This window comes from Orbicella franksi, chromosome 5 (genome assembly GCF_964199315.1).
Source record: "Orbicella franksi chromosome 5, jaOrbFran1.1, whole genome shotgun sequence".
Classification (NCBI taxonomy): domain Eukaryota; kingdom Metazoa; phylum Cnidaria; class Anthozoa; order Scleractinia; family Merulinidae; genus Orbicella; species Orbicella franksi.
Genome location: NC_138149.1, coordinates 26,820,705 through 26,840,177, shown reverse-complemented (window position 1 = coordinate 26,840,177; position 19,473 = coordinate 26,820,705). Strand labels below are relative to the sequence as shown.

The 19,473-nt window shown below is 38.3% G+C and overlaps 1 pseudogene; it reads right to left on the bottom strand.

Moving 5' to 3' along the window:
* Positions 1-5,707: 5,707 nt before the first annotated feature.
* The window catches only part of LOC145486883 (uncharacterized), a 33,355-nt pseudogene continuing 19,589 nt past the window's right edge, over positions 5,708-19,473 (bottom strand).

Below are 19,473 nucleotides of genomic sequence, written 5' to 3'. Positions count from 1 at the left end.
TGTTAAAAAAACCGCGAACACGAACCATTTTGGACCATCCCGAAACACAAAAAAAGACAACGAAAAAGTGGCAATAACTTTCAGTCGGTGACTATTCTTTACTTATTGAAGAACTCCAGTTCACTGCATGCGAAGAAAAGGCAAAAACGTTCAGTCGGTGATTAATCTTTACTTATTGTATATTTCCAGTTCATTGCATGCGGTTAGCTTGAAGTTCCTGTTTGCTTTTTACTGATTTTTAATTTTGTTTTTCAAGGGTAACACACAACATTCTTGAGATTGATTGAATTTTGAGGAGAGAGAGGAAAACTCCTGGAAAGGAAGAGAACCAATAACAGACTCAACCCACGTACCGTATAACGTCCAGGATATGGACCCCAGCCAATTGACGAGGGTGTGTGCAAAAAGGGGGAAGTTAAAGAGAAGTTCCCATCGGGTAGTTGGCAACTTACATTTATGCCTTGTTTACACTTTGTTATTTAATCATTTTCCTTTATTGTTGTCACCTTTGTTTAGGATATAATGATACTACAATAACCGCCTATTTTTATGCCAGACTGTTTTCGTTTGAGCCAGAAACGAACCTTGACGAGTGTGTCCATATTTCATGTTGTCGCGTGGGCGAGCACGTGTCACGTAATTAGCTATAGCGATGCAGTAGTCTGGGAGATTTGTTCTCGGAATTTCAAATGAATGCACTTATGTCATAAGAACGTGAAACAGACCTGAAAGCCTCTTCGACAAATCTAATGGTAATTGCTGTAGTATCACTATAGAATAGCTGTCGGTATAATCGTAACTGTTTCCGACGTGTTGAAAGATATTTAGCATTGCCATAGTGCTCTATGACCTTTCTATTTCTGAAAGTTCCTAAAGTTGCTAATTTGTAATCGACAGCCGTAGCAAAGCAAACTATGGGAAAGGGAAATTGAACAAAAATCATCTGCAAAGTTGTTACATATTTCCAAAGCGCAACACAATGTGTTCAAAAAAAGTATCGACTCTCGCAGAAAGGTTCAGAAAGAACTTGTCGATCGGTTTGATTTCAGTGAAAGCTAATTCAGTGATCATCCTAGGTTATGACCGGGAAGGTAATTAAACCACCGTTGTTATACACCATTGACTCCAAAATCTTGCAGTTTGCATGATCGCGGGCATACGTATATGAACTCTGACGTGAAACAAATGTTTTAAAAAATGCAGATATAATTATGATCGTTAAGAATTGACAGGAAGCTAAAAAGTTGTTTGTTTAAACTTCATTAGCCCAGAGTTAAACTCAGGTCATTTTAAATAGACTCCCTCCCACTCAGTTTGCACTTCTTAAAAAGTTAAGCCTAAATTTTTCAAGTTCGTCGTTTGTAATCTGTATTAATCTTCTACATCATCAACCATGCTAGTTCCTTTTTCAAGTTCTCTTCAATTTTTAAGGTAATTTTATAAACAGCCAAAATAACTAAAAAATACCGTGATGTTGATATCACAACCGTCTATATTGCACGTTATCTTTTACTGTTATCTAAGACACCTCTCGGATTAGTGGGATATGCAAAGATATTGGTTGTTAACCTTCTGGTGTTAAACTCGGGTTATGCCTGAGAGAGGAGAGGTCAGAAAACTGCACGTTAAAGCGATGAAACGCTAATTCTTTCTATGCCATGTACGGAACATTGACAAATTAAATTTTGTTCTTTTATTTTATGTTCATCGTTTGTGACACGTTATTTGTGTTTATGGAAGTTTCTGAATCCAGTAAGAATTATTCAGTATTTTGGGGTAGACTGTCATTAATAGTTTATTTTTTTTAATAGACGGTGACATGCAAGGGAGATTGTTGGTAAAAGAGACTATTTTGAAATTGCTGCTGGTTTTAAAGTTTTTTTCTTTTTCAATTTTTCGCATGGATTTATAAAGTGACTCGAAGAATAATTAGCATGTTTTTAATTTATAGTTACTGATAGTGCGCAGTGTAATAGTAGGGAATCACAGTTAAGGGGCCACGTCATGATTCGAGCATCTTACTTGTATGTTCGAAGATGACTGAATCTATTTTCTTTTTCGTAGACCTCGTTCTTCCTATCCGGTCTATGGTAACATATTTGGATTTTTTAACTTTGTTAGACTTTCAAATTTTTCTAAGACTTCACTGAAAAACTTAAAGGCTATTCAGCTCCCTGTACGCCATGCTCGTTGCTTAAATGGCATACATTTAAGAAGAAGGTGATATAGCAATTTGCAATAGAGCGTCGTTAAGCCAGAACCAAAGTGATCACTTTAGCCAACCAGAAAGGACACAGAAAATCTGATGAACAAATCCTTGAAGCAAATACACGTAGCTGACGCGAAGCGCGGGAAAACCTGTGCGTGGGGCAAAGCTCAAGAAATTAACTCCCTTGACGCCAGTTCTTAAAACATCGCGGAACATCAGAGAACGTGTCATTTGAGGAAGGTCTTCATAAATGACTTGGCGTGGATAGGGAATGCTATTACTATTTTCACTTACTAGAAAACTGCGTGCCGAATTCATTTACTCCAGTCACCTTCTCACTCCAGTTATGTCTTCCTCGTAAATAACCGCGAACGTTCAGTTTCATAGCTACAATCGTGGACAAGAGTCCTTGGGACACTTATGTAATGTAACGGATTATCTGTGTTTTAGAACTGAAGTATGAAGAAAACGCTGCTATATCCTTTATATACGGGTTGCTGTCCCCCCTCCCTACCCAACACAATGTTGACAATCAGTTGAAATTGCACGTACTAGTTTTCAACATTGTATGGGAGGTGGGGGGCGAGGTTAGGCAGGTACATACATACACATACATAGAAAAACTTAATTTAAGCTCGAAGTTGTATTCGCGCCTGGCGTGTACGCAAAAGCGCCAAAAGTGCAAATTTGTCCCAAGACTTTTGTCCATACTTGTAGGTGTTCCTTAGCAGCCCGCAAATGTCTGAATCCTTAAATTTCATTCCGGCTTGCGTTGGTGATCCACTTTCTTCGCATTTCGTTTATTTTCGCCTAATATGGAGTGAAGTGAAGTGAAGTGAAAGACTTTATTTAATGAGGGTGACCCGTGACAGTAACTTAAGTTACTGATAAACTTGGGGCCCTCAGCTTAAAATAATTAAAATGCTAAAAATATATTATTTACAATAAAATGCTAAAATACGATATTATTTACAATAAAATACTTAATTAAGTTACTATTTAAAATGGTTACAAATAATAAACTGGACTTACAATTTCAAACATACTACGAATAATAAGAGTTAAAAAATTCCATTAGTTTTCTGAGAGTTAAGAATAGTATTACATAATTTAGCCTTAAACGATTTAACGGACTTCTCTGTTTTTAAAGACCGGGGTAAACTGTTCCAATCTGTAATAGTTCTGACGGCGAAAGTGCGTCCTCCCTCAGAGGCGTTTCTGTGAGAGGGGCATAATAAATTTAAATTACAATTTCTAGTACTTCTCGAATGGACGTCAGAGTTTTTCCTTAAAGATGTGTTCATGTATTCAGGTAAAGTTCTGTTTATCCTTTTGTAGGCCAGTGCACATCGATTTATATAAGCTTCTTTGTAAAAGGGGATCCAGTTTAACTTATTAAATAAAGTGACAGTTCGACTAGTACGTTGTGCAGCAAGAATAATACGCGCAGCCCGTTTTTGCATACGGAGAACTCTCTCGAGTGCCTCTTTGTTACACGATGTCCATACTGTGCTTGCATACATGAGGAGTGGTTTGATTACTGCGTTATAGTAGATCAATTTTTGATTCTTTTTCAAGTAGCAGCTTATATGGCGTAGAAGACCAATTCGTTTTGAAAGTTTGTTACATAGTTCGTCAACATGTGCTTCGTAAGTTAGGTTCTCGTCGATTATCACTCCAAGAAGTTTATGGCTACCAACTTGTTCAATTTCTGCATTTTGCATCCTAGCTTCAAATTTTCCTGCGTCATGGGTTATACGTCTGCGCAGACGCTTTCCCGTAGCCAACAACGCTTTGGTTTTCTTGGTATTTATAAACATTTTGTTTTCACTAGCCCATTTCTCAACTTCTGTCAAGTCCTTTGTTAATGATTTGTTTAGTGCAGGAATAGCTTTCCAGTCTGAGCTTAAAGACAAGGTGGTATCGTCTGCATAGATATCCATATTTGACTTGTGAACGTTTAGAGGCATGTCATTGACAAACAGGAGGAAGAGCACCGGTCCCAATATTGATCCTTGGAGAACGCCCTGTCTGATAGTCAGCTGTTCAGATGTGGTTTTCCCTAATGTAATAAATTGCTTTCTCTGAGACAGGTACGATTGAAACCAGGCAACAGACGGAGGGCTTGCACCGTAAATAGACAGCTTTTTTAGAAGAAGTTCGTGATTTATAACATCAAAAGCTTTACGAAAATCTATAAATACAAGACCGGTCACTTCGTCATTGTCCATGTTTTTCAGGATGTGATCCGTAAGTCTGATTAGAGCTGTTTCTGTAGAGTGACCTGACCTGAAGGCTCATTGATACTCATATAACATGTTGTTGTCATGTAAAAACTTAAGAAGACAGCTGGCTACGTGTTTTTCGATAATCTTCGAAAAGACAGGTAAAACTGATATCGGGCGGTAATTGTTGATATCGTTTCGTGCGCCACCCTTGTGCAATGGTGTAACTTTTGCTACTTTCCAACGGTCTGGAAAACTGTTTGTCGATATTGAAAGGTTCAGCAATTTGCATAATGGACTTGCAAACGCTGGTGCAATAATTTTGAGTACACGAATACTTATGCCATCGTGCCCAGAGGCCTTGTTACAAGCGATTTTCCCTATGGTGTCAATGATCTGCTTAGGCGTTATTGGAGGGATGTTGAAAGCCACATTATCATTCAATCGCGAAGAGACAAAATTTTTCAGCTTGGTGTCATCAAACTCTACGCCAGCGTCGTTTTCCTTGCCAATTTGATCTAGGATGTTCACGAAGTACTGATTAAGCTCATTTGCAATGGAAGCTTCGTCACTAATGATGTTGTTTCCTGTGTTTAATTCATCGATGCGAACTCGAGGTTTACTAGTCCCACTTAATGTTTTGAGTGCTTGCCAAACTCCTTTTGGATTTCCTTTGTTTTCGTCGATTTTCTTGCGGAAAAAACTTCTCTTTGTTTTTTTGATGAGACTTGTAGTTTTACCCTTTGCATGCGTATAGCGTTCCCAGTCTGCAGGCAGATTTGAAATTCGCGCCGTTTTCAACAGTTTGTCTCTTGTTTTCATAGACGACAAGATCTCTTTAGTCATCCAAGCAGGCTGGTTCGGTTTCTTGACGCGTTTAGATCTATCATCTTCCGGATACGTGTTTCGCGTGGAAAAGAGCTCTCGAAAAAGATCTCTATAACATTTTTGACTTATCGTAAAGATAAAAACGCAGTAGCTCTACCTATGAAAGAGAAAGATAATTTTTGGAACTTCAAATCTTCCAATCACATAGAATAACGATGGCAAGGGCTCCTTAACGTAATTAGAATTTACAATATTTCGGAGAGAAAGCTACATCAGGCTTAGCTGGTTTTCGTTCAGGTCCTCTCTCTTGGTGGAATTGGAATTTGGAGCTAGGTGTTGGTTTTGTGGCGGGAGGAAAACCGGAGACCCGCAGAAAAACCCTCGGAGCAGGGCGAGAACCAACAACAAACTCAACCCACATATGGCCCCGGGCAGGAATCGATCCCTAGACGCATTGGTGGGAGCAAGTGCTCTCGCCACTGTGGCATCCCTGCTCCAAAACGCATGCGATGTTGGCCAATTCGTCTTTCACATGTCGCATTCCGTCATAAATTTTAGCATATTCTGAAAATTACATAAAGTAGGTAGTATCGTTATTTTTTTTGCAGGGTCTATTGGTTTTGCGATTGGGTGAAGCCTGATAACGATGTTTTGCACATAATCCTTTTATGTCTTTGTTTTGGTTTGGACAACGATATGCTCCTACAAAACATACCACTCTATCCCTCAGTGGGATTTATTTATCCGTTAAATACCATATGGCATCGTTTGATAAGCGAGGGCCAGTATTTTTTTTTAAGGATGAAAGGCAGCTACTTTAAGGCATGCTTTGTGGTCTTCCAATATTTGGATCCCTTTTGAGCAAAAATAAATAGATTGCGCTTTTTGGAATAAGATAGTGTGTTTTCTACGTAGACATAAATTACAATACTGAATTTGCTCCACGATGCGTTTCCTCGAAGCTTTTAGAAAGCGATCGCCAAAATTCATCTAAAGAATTCAGTAGTTTGAATCAACAAGTCATGACAAAAGTAAAACAATCTCTTAAAAAAAGCAGTTAAGGTAAATCACAGGTTTGTTGTAGCTATTACGACTTTGATTCTTTCAATCCACGAGCGTTCCAAATGCACTAGCACAGTTTTGGCCAAAACAGTATTAAAATTATGAGATAAGAATTATGACTAAGTTCCTTTGCTTTACAACTCTAGTATACCGACCATGATAAATTAAGATATTACGTCAATTGTTCAATGAAGAAGAAGTATATCTAGCGGTTTTTTCGGGGTAAAAAATGCGAAAAAGTCTGTCTTTGTGAACTATTTTCGATCTGACATGACCACCTCGTGAATGCGCAACCCGTTATAACAGATAAGTAACCTTAATGTACCGGCTTTGATTCATCAGGTCAACTTCAGAAGGCTCTATCCAATTACGGAAACTTAAGCGGAACAAGCTCCCACTCAGGAAAAATAATAAGTAAATTAATAAAGAAAACAACTTTACTTCAGTGCTATATGTATTTCTTTGTACAGAATGAGACAAGTTAATTGGAAACACTAATCTAAACTAAAGGAGAGAAAAGAAAGGAAATCTAAATGAGATAAGTAAAGAAAAGCTGACACTAACTATATCAATTTGAGAGTTCAGTTAAGCAGCTTTGTCGTCTAGACTTTTTATGTTACGCAGTGCAATCGTGTTTACTAACTGACTGCAAATTAAACCACAGTCTACACAAACAAGTGAGGGGTAACCTAAGATCAGGCGTTCTTTTCCTTTCTCTTTTTCTGGCGCCAAAAAAGGAACGGCTGATCGCAGGTTAAGTGAAGAGCGCCGGATTTGTTAAGGTCTAAATCGTTACAGATGTTGAAATAATGAATACTATCAGGAAGAAAGAAGAAGAAGAAGAAAAAAAATTGCGGTTACGTTGGATAATCGTTTAGAAACAAACAAAAATGTATAAATTTGATTGTGATCGATCAATAATTAACAAAATAAATGCTACTGTTTTTTAATGAATAAATAAATACAACACTGTAATGAAGTTGAGTTTGCGAAGAACACATCCTCAAGCCGTTTGATTTCAACTTTTGCTCGAACAATTCTCCGACGGTTATAATAAAGATGCTATCAGAGATGAAGGCGCTTCTTGGAAAACAACGTCGCCTTATTTGGTTAAAACGCATGCCGTAGTTTAGGATAACTTGGCAGCCAAAATACCCTTTATCGGAAGTATCAGAGAAAAGAGATCGCAGATTAATTGATTAAGTAAAGCACCTTGTTTGGTTTAAAATCACTCTTTTAGCATAACGTTCTATTGTTGCTGCATTGCAGCGGAAATCCAGATTTCAGGCGTTTTGAAAATAAGCGGAAACTGAAGCGGAAACTGAAGCGGAAACTGCTCTTAGTACACGAAACGAGATTTTTTCAACGTGAATAGACCTTTACTTCTACAGTCACGAATGCGTATCTCAATACGAGTAATGATAGAAATGTATCAAAAATGAAATCAGCTGCGTTGTGTGTTAGTTGTAGTTTTCAAATCATGCAACAAAATGCTTTGACCGCCAAAAGAACACCCACCATCCATGTCGAAGTACATGTAAATGAATAATATTCACTTTATTTTAGTGTCGGAGTGCTTAGCACTGGTTCACTAATTGGTGACCGAGCAAAGAAACATTCTAAATTGAACCGAAACTTGTTAAAAATACCAGTTAGTTACGGCTGACTATTTACCAAGCGTGGAGCAGTTGAATTTGGGAGCACCAATCACCGGGCCGCTCCGGATTACAATTCCAGTACCCTAACCAGAAGTCCACGCCGCCTACACGAGCACATACTATATACTCATTGTTCCCGAAGCAACTCAACATATTCCTGTTATAGCGTTAACGTTCTTTAACGTTTGCGTTTTCTTTGAAACGTAACAGTTCCTTTTCTTTTCACTTTTTCTATCATAGCGATTCGTGTTCGGTATTCCAGTGGATTCAATCTAGTAGAGCTTTCATAGTTTTTCATATTTCCTTGTGGAGCGCCAAGCCATGAGCGTATGAACGGCGCTATTTAAATAAACGTTAATTAGTTATAATTATTATATCTGAGAATCGAGATATTGTTTGATTCAGTATATTGTATGAGGACTAAAGAGAATTGACAACTGAAGAGAAATATTACAACAAACAAATTTATCTTCTGATTCAAATCTATCTATATATTGTGACAACCGAAGTGAAACATGTAACAAAGAATTCAAAGATCAAGACTGAGTTACGATCTCGGCTAACCCGCGAAAAATTAATATACATGCGTATCTCAATCTCAGCGATGGAAAAGGTTTCACTCTTTCTAATATAGATTAGTAGAATTCTACTGGCGTTTTAATGCGAATGGCGTTCTCTTATTGAAGACGTTATTCACAGTCTATTTCTGTTCTGTTGAGTAACGTGGCAATGAGCGCTTAATCCACCATAGGAAAAAAGATGGCGGCGGTACATTTTATCACGATGCCTTGCGAACCTAACACAGCCTATAAGGCACAAAGAAAGCCAAATTTTTACAATATTTGTTCCTGTACTAAGAACAGTGAGAAGGCCAGGTTTGAAGGTTTTATAACGTTTCTGTACGTTTTTTAAAACGTTGTTAAGGTTTTCGTGCTCTAAGAACCGTGGGTAAATGTAGTAGTCGCCATCTTTTTTCCTACGGAGGATTGTTAACAAACTGGTGACCGCTTCTTTGCGTTTTCGAAGTGTCTGTGAAGAGTTTTTGGATAAAGTTTTGAAGGACTGCTACAGTTAAACTAAAACAATTAGATTTTTCGCTCTTGATTTCTATGCGTGAACGCGATGGAAATCCCGTGCTCATAATTGTTAAATAGCCTTGGACAGGAATTGATCTTTCTGAAATTTATATAATTACAATAATAATAATAATAATAATAATAATAATAATAATAATAATTAAAAGTTCCGTTGTTACGGGGGTGGGATTAGGTCTTAATGCCCCTTCCAACCTTGAAATGAATCAGTGGCAAGTGAGTACATAAGATTTCAACCACGGTCTTTCTAGTTCAGTAACTTTGAAAATCAAACAATATCGTGGGTAATCGGGCGCAACCGCAAGCAACGATCCGTAATCTGTGTCAATTAAGGGTTGTATTTGTTTCAGTCGTGATTACAAAGCACTTTCTAAACGTGGGCCATGTGCAGGCCTTTGTTTTTCTCCTTTTCTCGTGAAACAAGACTGAGACATGGTTACGTTAAATCGTGCTGTCGAAACCGCGTTCTTTGATTGCCAATTGTAACAGCTCAATAATGTGTCAATATATATCCACTCTATATTGTTTGTTTGTATTTGTGTCAGAACGCAACTTCCGGCGTTTTCCGTCACTGAAACAAAGCGATTTTAGGGTGGATACTAGGGATCGCTAGTTACCGTATTTACTTTTCCGTCAACGAAGGCTCTGGCCTGTTCTTAAAAAACTACCGGTTTAACTTGTTCAATTATCCTAATCAGCTTCGCCAAGAATCCATATCGCGTTGTCAACTTGTGGCTAAACTTCCCACAAGTAACTGCGATAGAACACGTGCCGGACTGTGGCCTTCTTTATTGCGTGGGTTGAAGAATTGTCAAAATTAGTTCACTTATTTGATTAAAAATCAGAACTGAGGAACGAAGCTGTTGTCAAGCGTCAATTTGGCATGTGCTTGAGAATTTGCTTGAGAATTTCCACTATGTCACCTATTAAAAATCTACGGAATCCTGAATCAAAACCATGTAACCATTTGTAGCAAAATCAACCCCGCAATGATAGTGACGTCGTGTTAGAAATTGCTGGACAGTGAGTGTTGATTTGTATTTCTTTTAAAGAACCATTAACTTAGTCATTCGCTACGCACGTACACCTACACAGCTCAGTTAGACTTCCATCCGGTTATCACATGTACGTGAAGTTTTGGGAGAGGTTCATTTGGTAGTGTTAAAAAAACCGCGAACACGAACCATTTTGGACCATCCCGAAACACAAAAAAAGACAACGAAAAAGTGGCAATAACTTTCAGTCGGTGACTATTCTTTACTTATTGAAGAACTCCAGTTCACTGCATGCGAAGAAAAGGCAAAAACGTTCAGTCGGTGATTAATCTTTACTTATTGTATATTTCCAGTTCATTGCATGCGGTTAGCTTGAAGTTCCTGTTTGCTTTTTACTGATTTTTAATTTTGTTTTTCAAGGGTAACACACAACATTCTTGAGATTGATTGAATTTTGAGGAGAGAGAGGAAAACTCCTGGAAAGGAAGAGAACCAATAACAGACTCAACCCACGTACCGTATAACGTCCAGGATATGGACCCCAGCCAATTGACGAGGGTGTGTGCAAAAAGGGGGAAGTTAAAGAGAAGTTCCCATCGGGTAGTTGGCAACTTACATTTATGCCTTGTTTACACTTTGTTATTTAATCATTTTCCTTTATTGTTGTCACCTTTGTTTAGGATATAATGATACTACAATAACCGCCTATTTTTATGCCAGACTGTTTTCGTTTGAGCCAGAAACGAACCTTGACGAGTGTGTCCATATTTCATGTTGTCGCGTGGGCGAGCACGTGTCACGTAATTAGCTATAGCGATGCAGTAGTCTGGGAGATTTGTTCTCGGAATTTCAAATGAATGCACTTATGTCATAAGAACGTGAAACAGACCTGAAAGCCTCTTCGACAAATCTAATGGTAATTGCTGTAGTATCACTATAGAATAGCTGTCGGTATAATCGTAACTGTTTCCGACGTGTTGAAAGATATTTAGCATTGCCATAGTGCTCTATGACCTTTCTATTTCTGAAAGTTCCTAAAGTTGCTAATTTGTAATCGACAGCCGTAGCAAAGCAAACTATGGGAAAGGGAAATTGAACAAAAATCATCTGCAAAGTTGTTACATATTTCCAAAGCGCAACACAATGTGTTCAAAAAAAGTATCGACTCTCGCAGAAAGGTTCAGAAAGAACTTGTCGATCGGTTTGATTTCAGTGAAAGCTAATTCAGTGATCATCCTAGGTTATGACCGGGAAGGTAATTAAACCACCGTTGTTATACACCATTGACTCCAAAATCTTGCAGTTTGCATGATCGCGGGCATACGTATATGAACTCTGACGTGAAACAAATGTTTTAAAAAATGCAGATATAATTATGATCGTTAAGAATTGACAGGAAGCTAAAAAGTTGTTTGTTTAAACTTCATTAGCCCAGAGTTAAACTCAGGTCTTTTTAAATAGACTCCCTCCCACTCAGTTTGCACTTCTTAAAAAGTTAAGCCTAAATTTTTCAAGTTCGTCGTTTGTAATCTGTATTAATCTTCTACATCATCAACCATGCTAGTTCCTTTTTCAAGTTCTCTTCAATTTTTAAGGTAATTTTATAAACAGCCAAAATAACTAAAAAATACCGTGATGTTGATATCACAACCGTCTATATTGCACGTTATCTTTTACTGTTATCTAAGACACCTCTCGGATTAGTGGGATATGCAAAGATATTGGTTGTTAACCTTCTGGTGTTAAACTCGGGTTATGCCTGAGAGAGGAGAGGTCAGAAAACTGCACGTTAAAGCGATGAAACGCTAATTCTTTCTATGCCATGTACGGAACATTGACAAATTAAATTTTGTTCTTTTATTTTATGTTCATCGTTTGTGACACGTTATTTGTGTTTATGGAAGTTTCTGAATCCAGTAAGAATTATTCAGTATTTTGGGGTAGACTGTCATTAATAGTTTATTTTTTTTAATAGACGGTGACATGCAAGGGAGATTGTTGGTAAAAGAGACTATTTTGAAATTGCTGCTGGTTTTAAAGTTTTTTTCTTTTTCAATTTTTCGCATGGATTTATAAAGTGACTCGAAGAATAATTAGCATGTTTTTAATTTATAGTTACTGATAGTGCGCAGTGTAATAGTAGGGAATCACAGTTAAGGGGCCACGTCATGATTCGAGCATCTTACTTGTATGTTCGAAGATGACTGAATCTATTTTCTTTTTCGTAGACCTCGTTCTTCCTATCCGGTCTATGGTAACATATTTGGATTTTTTAACTTTGTTAGACTTTCAAATTTTTCTAAGACTTCACTGAAAAACTTAAAGGCTATTCAGCTCCCTGTACGCCATGCTCGTTGCTTAAATGGCATACATTTAAGAAGAAGGTGATATAGCAATTTGCAATAGAGCGTCGTTAAGCCAGAACCAAAGTGATCACTTTAGCCAACCAGAAAGGACACAGAAAATCTGATGAACAAATCCTTGAAGCAAATACACGTAGCTGACGCGAAGCGCGGGAAAACCTGTGCGTGGGGCAAAGCTCAAGAAATTAACTCCCTTGACGCCAGTTCTTAAAACATCGCGGAACATCAGAGAACGTGTCATTTGAGGAAGGTCTTCATAAATGACTTGGCGTGGATAGGGAATGCTATTACTATTTTCACTTACTAGAAAACTGCGTGCCGAATTCATTTACTCCAGTCACCTTCTCACTCCAGTTATGTCTTCCTCGTAAATAACCGCGAACGTTCAGTTTCATAGCTACAATCGTGGACAAAAGTCCTTGGGACACTTATGTAATGTAACGGATTATCTGTGTTTTAGAACTAAAGTATGAAGAAAACTCTGCTATATCCTTTATATACGGGTTGCTGTCCCCCCTCCCTACCCAACACAATGTTGACAATCAGTTGAAATTGCACGTACTAGTTTTCAACATTGTATGGGAGGTGGGGGGGCGAGGTTAGGCAGGTACATACATACACATACATAGAAAAACTTAATTTAAGCTCGAAGTTGTATTCGCGCCTGGCGTGTACGCAAAAGCGCCAAAAGTGCAAATTTGTCCCAAGACTTTTGTCCATACTTGTAGGTGTTCCTTAGCAGCCCGCAAATGTCTGAATCCTTAAATTTCATTCCGGCTTGCGTTGGTGATCCACTTTCTTCGTATTTCGTTTATTTTCGCCTAATATGGAAGATCTATCACCTTCCGGATACGTGTTTCGCGTGGAAAAGAGCTCTCGAAAAAGATCTCTATCACATTTTTGACTTATCGTAAAGATAAAAACGCAGTAGCTCTACCTATGAAAGAGAAAGATAATTTTTGGAACTTCAAATCTTCCAATCACATAGAATAACGATGGCAAGGGCTCCTTAACGTAATTAGAATTTACAATATTTCGGAGAGAAAGCTACATCAGGCTTAGCTGGTTTTCGTTCAGGTCCTCTCTCTTGGTGGAATTGGAATTTGGAGCTAGGTGTTGGTTTTGTGGCGGGAGGAAAACCGGAGACCCGCAGAAAAACCCTCGGAGCAGGGCGAGAACCAACAACAAACTCAACCCACATATGGCCCCGGGCAGGAATCGATCCCTAGACGCATTGGTGGGAGCAAGTGCTCTCGCCACTGTGGCATCCCTGCTCCAAAACGCATGCGATGTTGGCCAATTCGTCTTTCACATGTCGCATTCCGTCATAAATTTTAGCATATTCTGAAAATTACATAAAGTAGGTAGTATCGTTATTTTTTTGCAGGGTCTATTGGTTTTACGATTGGGTGAAGCCTGATAACGGATGTTTTGAACATAATCCTTTTATGTCTTTGTTTTGGTTTGGACAACGATATCCTCCTACAAAACATACCACTCTATCGCTCAGTGGTTAGTTATTTATCCGTTAAATACCATATGACATCGTTTGATAAGCGAGGGCCAGTATTTTTTTTAAGGATGAAAGGCAGCTACTTTAAGGCATGCTTTGTGGTCTTCCAATATTTGGATCCCTTTTGAGCAAAAATAAATAGATTGCGCTTTTTGGAATAAGATAGTGTGTTTTCTACGTAGACATAAATTACAATACTGAATTTGCTCCACGATGCGTTTCCTCGAAGCTTTTAGAAAGCGATCGCCAAAATTCATCTAAAGAATTCAGTAGTTTGAATCAACAAGTCATGACAAAAGTAAAACAATCTCTTAAAAAAAGCAGTTAAGGTAAATCACAGGTTTGTTGTAGCTATTACGACTTTGATTCTTTCAATCCACGAGCGTTCCAAATGCACTAGCACAGTTTTGGCCAAAACAGTATTAAAATTATGAGATAAGAATTATGACTAAGTTCCTTTGCTTTACAACTCTAGGATACCGACCATGATAAATTAAGATATTACGTCAATTGTTCAATGAAGAAGAAGTATATCTAGCGGTTTTTTCGGGGTAAAAAATGCGAAAAAGTCTGTCTTTGTGAACTATTTTCGATCTGACATGACCACCTCGTGAATGCGTAACCCGTTATAACAGATATTCCAGAGTCGCTGTTATTTATCGATTTTAGTAATAGCACTAGATCAGTACTTTAAGTTATGAACAGTGAACGAGTGTCTCTTGGGCGTAAGGTTACTTCGCACCTTCAGAGGCCAAAAAAATCGTTTTTTCTTTTATTTGACAAAATTTAAGTTCGTCATTTTATTTAGTGTTTCCAAAACAAAAACATTTAAATTCTCAAAAAGCGGCCGAGTTATTTAGAAAAAGCGTATTTTCAAATAAAGTTAATAAACTAGGAAGGTGTCACAATCTTGTCAACGGGCGAGAACCCTGGGGAAATTTTCGCGGCAAACGCTCATCGCTCGTATTTCACGACATTTGCATATTTTTATTTACATCACGCACTTGACAGAAATTCCCCCGTGGAAAAATGGAAAAATCAAAAGCAGAAAAAAGTCCTTGGGTAAAGAAAACGAAACAAACCGGCGTAAAGAAGACAGAAAAAGCTCCATATTGTCAAGGAAGGAAAAAAACCTTGCCAAAAGCGACAAAGGCTCTTGGTTTGGCCAAACACCTTCGACAATCTCGGCATCTGCTGAAGATCCGGAGCGTTCGAATATCCTTGGATCAAGTAGCTTAAAAATCAAAGTTAACGTCAGTGCAGGCTGCGAACAAGATTCTTCGTCGGAATCTGGCGGAAGTGATGAAGAAAATGAAACGTACCCAAGGGAACTCATTTTAGCACTAAGAGTATTTCTCAAGCTGTCCGTCGATTCCTTAACGTCTTGTTTTTCAGCGGTACATTTTTCGCCTTTAACCTTTTTGGCGCGGGTTTTGCCTTTGCCTTTGCCTTTGGCGTCTTTGCCCATATTACGTTGCCATCCTGAATTGAACTCCACTGTTGCAATGCGATGCTTTTCCCGGGAAATCTTGAGCTATTGTCATAGACACTAGGAGGTCCTGTTGTCCCATTGGTTTGCGGTTTTATGAGGCGTGATAATCTCCGGGCGTGGCGCGAGTTGTTTACGAACCTTAACAAGCTAAAATCTCGCATTTGAGTTTTGGAGGAATACATCCACTTTGAGCGAATTTACAGGGTATGCAGATTTGACGGATTTTCCTGAAATTTCGCCAGAACATTCCAGAGATAATGACAAACCAAAGTGTGTCAGGAAATTTTGATATTTAACACATTTTTCCCGTGGCGTCCATTTACGCAACACGTCTCGCATATTTTTAGCTACTCCAGCTTTAGAAGTGGATATCTAGACAACCAATCAGAATATCGAAAAAGCCCGACACACGTTTCTTGATTGATGCCTTGTGAATAAGACTCTGCAGCCATTTTGCTCGTACTGAGGAATCCGATAACCGATAAATTCAATAGAAGAAGCCTGGGTCGTTTCACGCCTTACCGCCTCCTGACACTTCTTAAAAGAAAACATTGCTGAAATTGTATTTTTTTCGTAAAGTACATTTATTAAGCTTTCTTATGATATATAGTTTGTTGAAGTTTTATTGAAACTGGCGCGCGTGCGATTTTTTTCCCGAAGGGCACCCGCGAAGGTGGGAAGTAACCTTAATGTACCGGCTTTGATTCATCAGGTCAACTTCAGAAGACTCTATCCAATTACGGAAACTTAAGCGGAACAAGCTCCCACTCAGAAAAAATAATAAGTAAATTAATAAAGAAAACAACTTTACTTCAGTGCTATATGTATTTATTTGTACAGAATGAGACAAGTTAATTGGAAACACTAATCTAAACTAAAGGAGAGAAAAGAAAGGAAATCTAAATGAGATAAGTAAAGAAAAGCTGACACTAACTATATCAGTAAGACTGCCATTTAACAATAAATACCGTAGTGGATTTCCGTAGGTATCAGTTCTCACTGTGCTCACGAACCTTTCTAAAGTCTGACGTCCAGAAATGGGTTAAAGGAAGTGTTGAAGGAAAACGAGCTCGCGAATCAATGGAAGAGAAGAGTTCTGGAAATCAGCTCGCTTCCTCATTTTACCACTTATGCCAATCTGATTTTAACAAATTGTTGTACCTTAGGGTTAGGGTGTCATGATGCTTGTTCGGTTTGCGAGGGCGCATACGAGTGAGGAGTTTAAGTTGACATGGCAAGAGTAGAATGTGACGCCTGTACTAAAGGTTACGTGACAGCGGTACGTTTAAACCCCCGTGAACACGTAAAGTAAACGAGGCAGGAGTTGCCTGCTGGCGGAAACTCCTTCACCCTTGAAAGCTTCCGTTTCAATTTGAGAGTTCAGTTGAGCAGCTTTGTCGTCTAGACTTTTCATGTTACGCAGTGCAATCGTGATTACTAACTGACTGCAAATTAAACCACAGTCTACACAAACAAGTGAGGGGTAACCTAAGATCAGGCGTTCTTTTCCTTTCTCTTTTTTTGGCGCCAAAAAAGGAACGGCTGATCGCAGGTTAAGTGAAGAGCGCCGGATTTCTTAAGGTCTAAATCATTACAGATGTTGAAATAATGAATATTATCAGGAAGAAAGAAGAAGAATAAGAAAAAAAATTGCGGTTACGTTGGATAATCGTTTAGAAACAAACAAAAATGTATAAATTTGATTGTGATCGATCAATAATCAACAAAACAAATGCTGAAAGTGAAGAATGATCATCGCAGTTAATTTTCCAATTTAAGCAATTGGAAAGAAGAAGCCTGAAAAAATCAGGGCTTCAACGGGATTCGAACCCGTGACCTCCGCCACACATGAAGCCACACATTGGGAGCGAGGTCAATTAGTTGAGTTCATATCTTCCTGTGAGTGAAATGATGTGAAGTTTATATGAAATAATTCATAGCTCAGTTGGTAGAGCATCGCACCGGTATCGCGGAGGTCACGGGTTCGAATCCCGTTGAAGCCCTGATTTTTTCAGGCTTCTTCTTTCCAATTGCTTAAATTGGAAAATTAACTGCGATGATCATTCTTCACTTTCATCTACAACCGCAGTTCATATATGAATTATTTCATATAAACTTCACATCATTTCACTCCTCACGGGAAGATATGAACTCAACTAATTGACCTCGCTCCCAATGTGTGGCTTCATAGCTCATGTGGTAGAGCATCGCACCGGTATCGCGGAGGTCACGGGTTCGAATCCCGTTGAAGCCCTGATTTTTTCAGGCTTCTTCTTTCCAATTGCTTAAATTGGAAAATTAACTGCGATGATCATTCTTCACTTTCATCTACAACCGCAGTTCATATATGAATTATTTCATATAAACTTCACATCAAAACAAATGCTATTGTTTTTTAATGAATAAATAAATACAACACTGTAATGAAGTTGAGTTTGCGAAGAACACATCCTCAAGCCGTTTGATTTCAACTTTTGCTCTCCAACAACTCCCCGAAGGTTATAATAAAGATGCTATCAGAGATGAAGGCGCTTCTTGGAAAACAACGTCGCCTTATTTGGTTAAAACGCATGCCGTAGTTTAGGATAACTTGGCAGTCAAAATACCCTTTATCGGGAGTATCACAGAAAAGAGATCTCAGATTAATTGATTAAGTAAAGCACCTTGTTTGGTTTAAAATCACTCTTTTAGCATAACGTTCTAATGTTGCTGCATTGCAGCGGAAACCCAGATTTCAGGCGTTTTGAAAATAAGCGGAAACTGAGGCGGAAACTGCTCTTAGTACACGAAACGCGATTTTTTCAACCTGAATAGACCTTTACTTCTACAGTCACGAATGCGTATCTCAATACGAGTAATGATAGAAATGTATAAAAAATGAAATCAGCTGCGTTGTGTGTTAGTTGTAGTTTTCAAATCATGCAACAAAATGCTTTGACCGCCAAAAGAACACCCACCATCCATGTCGAAGTACATGTAAATGAATAATATTCACTTTATTTTAGTGTCGGAACGCTTAGCACTGCTTCACTAATTGGTGACCAAGCAAACAAAGATTCTAAATTGAACCGAAACTTGTTAAAAATACCAGCTAGTTACAGTTGACTATTTACCAAGCGTGGAGCAGTTGAATTTGGGAGCACCAATCACCGGGCCGCTCCGGATTACAATTCCAGTACTTTAACCAGAAGTCCCCGCCGCCTACACGAGCACTTACTATATGCTGATTGTTCTCGAAGCAACTCAATATATTCCTGTTATAGCGTCAACGTTCTTTAACGTTTGCGTTTTCTTTGAAACGTAACAGTTCCTTTTCTTTTCACTTTTTCTATCATAGCGATTCGTGTTCGGTATTCCAGTGGATTCAATCTAGTAGAGCTTTCATAGTTTTTCACATTTCCTTGGGGAGCGCCAAGCCATGAGCGTATGAATGGCGCTATTTAAATAAACGTTAATAAGTTATAATTATTATATCTGAGAATCGAGATATTGTTCGAGTCAGTATATTGTATGAGGACTAAAGGGAATTAACAACTGAAGAGAAATATTACAACAAACAAATTTATCTTCTGATTCAAATCTATCCATATATTGTGACAACTGAAGTGAAACATGTAACAAAGAATTCAAAGATCAAGACTGAGTTACGATCTCGGCTAACCCGCGAAAAATTAATATACATGCGTATCTCAATCTCAGCGATAGATCACTTTAATTACTTCGGAAAAGGTTTCACTCTTTCTAATATAGATTAGTAGAATTCTACTGGCGTTTTAATACGAATGGCGTTCTCTTATTGAATACGTTATTCACAGCCTATTTCTGTTCTGTTGAGCAACGAAGCAATGAGCGCTTAATCCACCATAGGAAAAAAGATGGCGGCGGTACATTTTATCACGATGCCTTGCGAACCTAACACAGCCTATAAGGCACAAAGAAAGCCAAATTTTTACAATATTTGTTCTTGTACTAAGAACAGTGAGAAGCCCAGGTTTGAAGGTTTTATAACGTTTCTGTACGTTTTTTAAAACGTT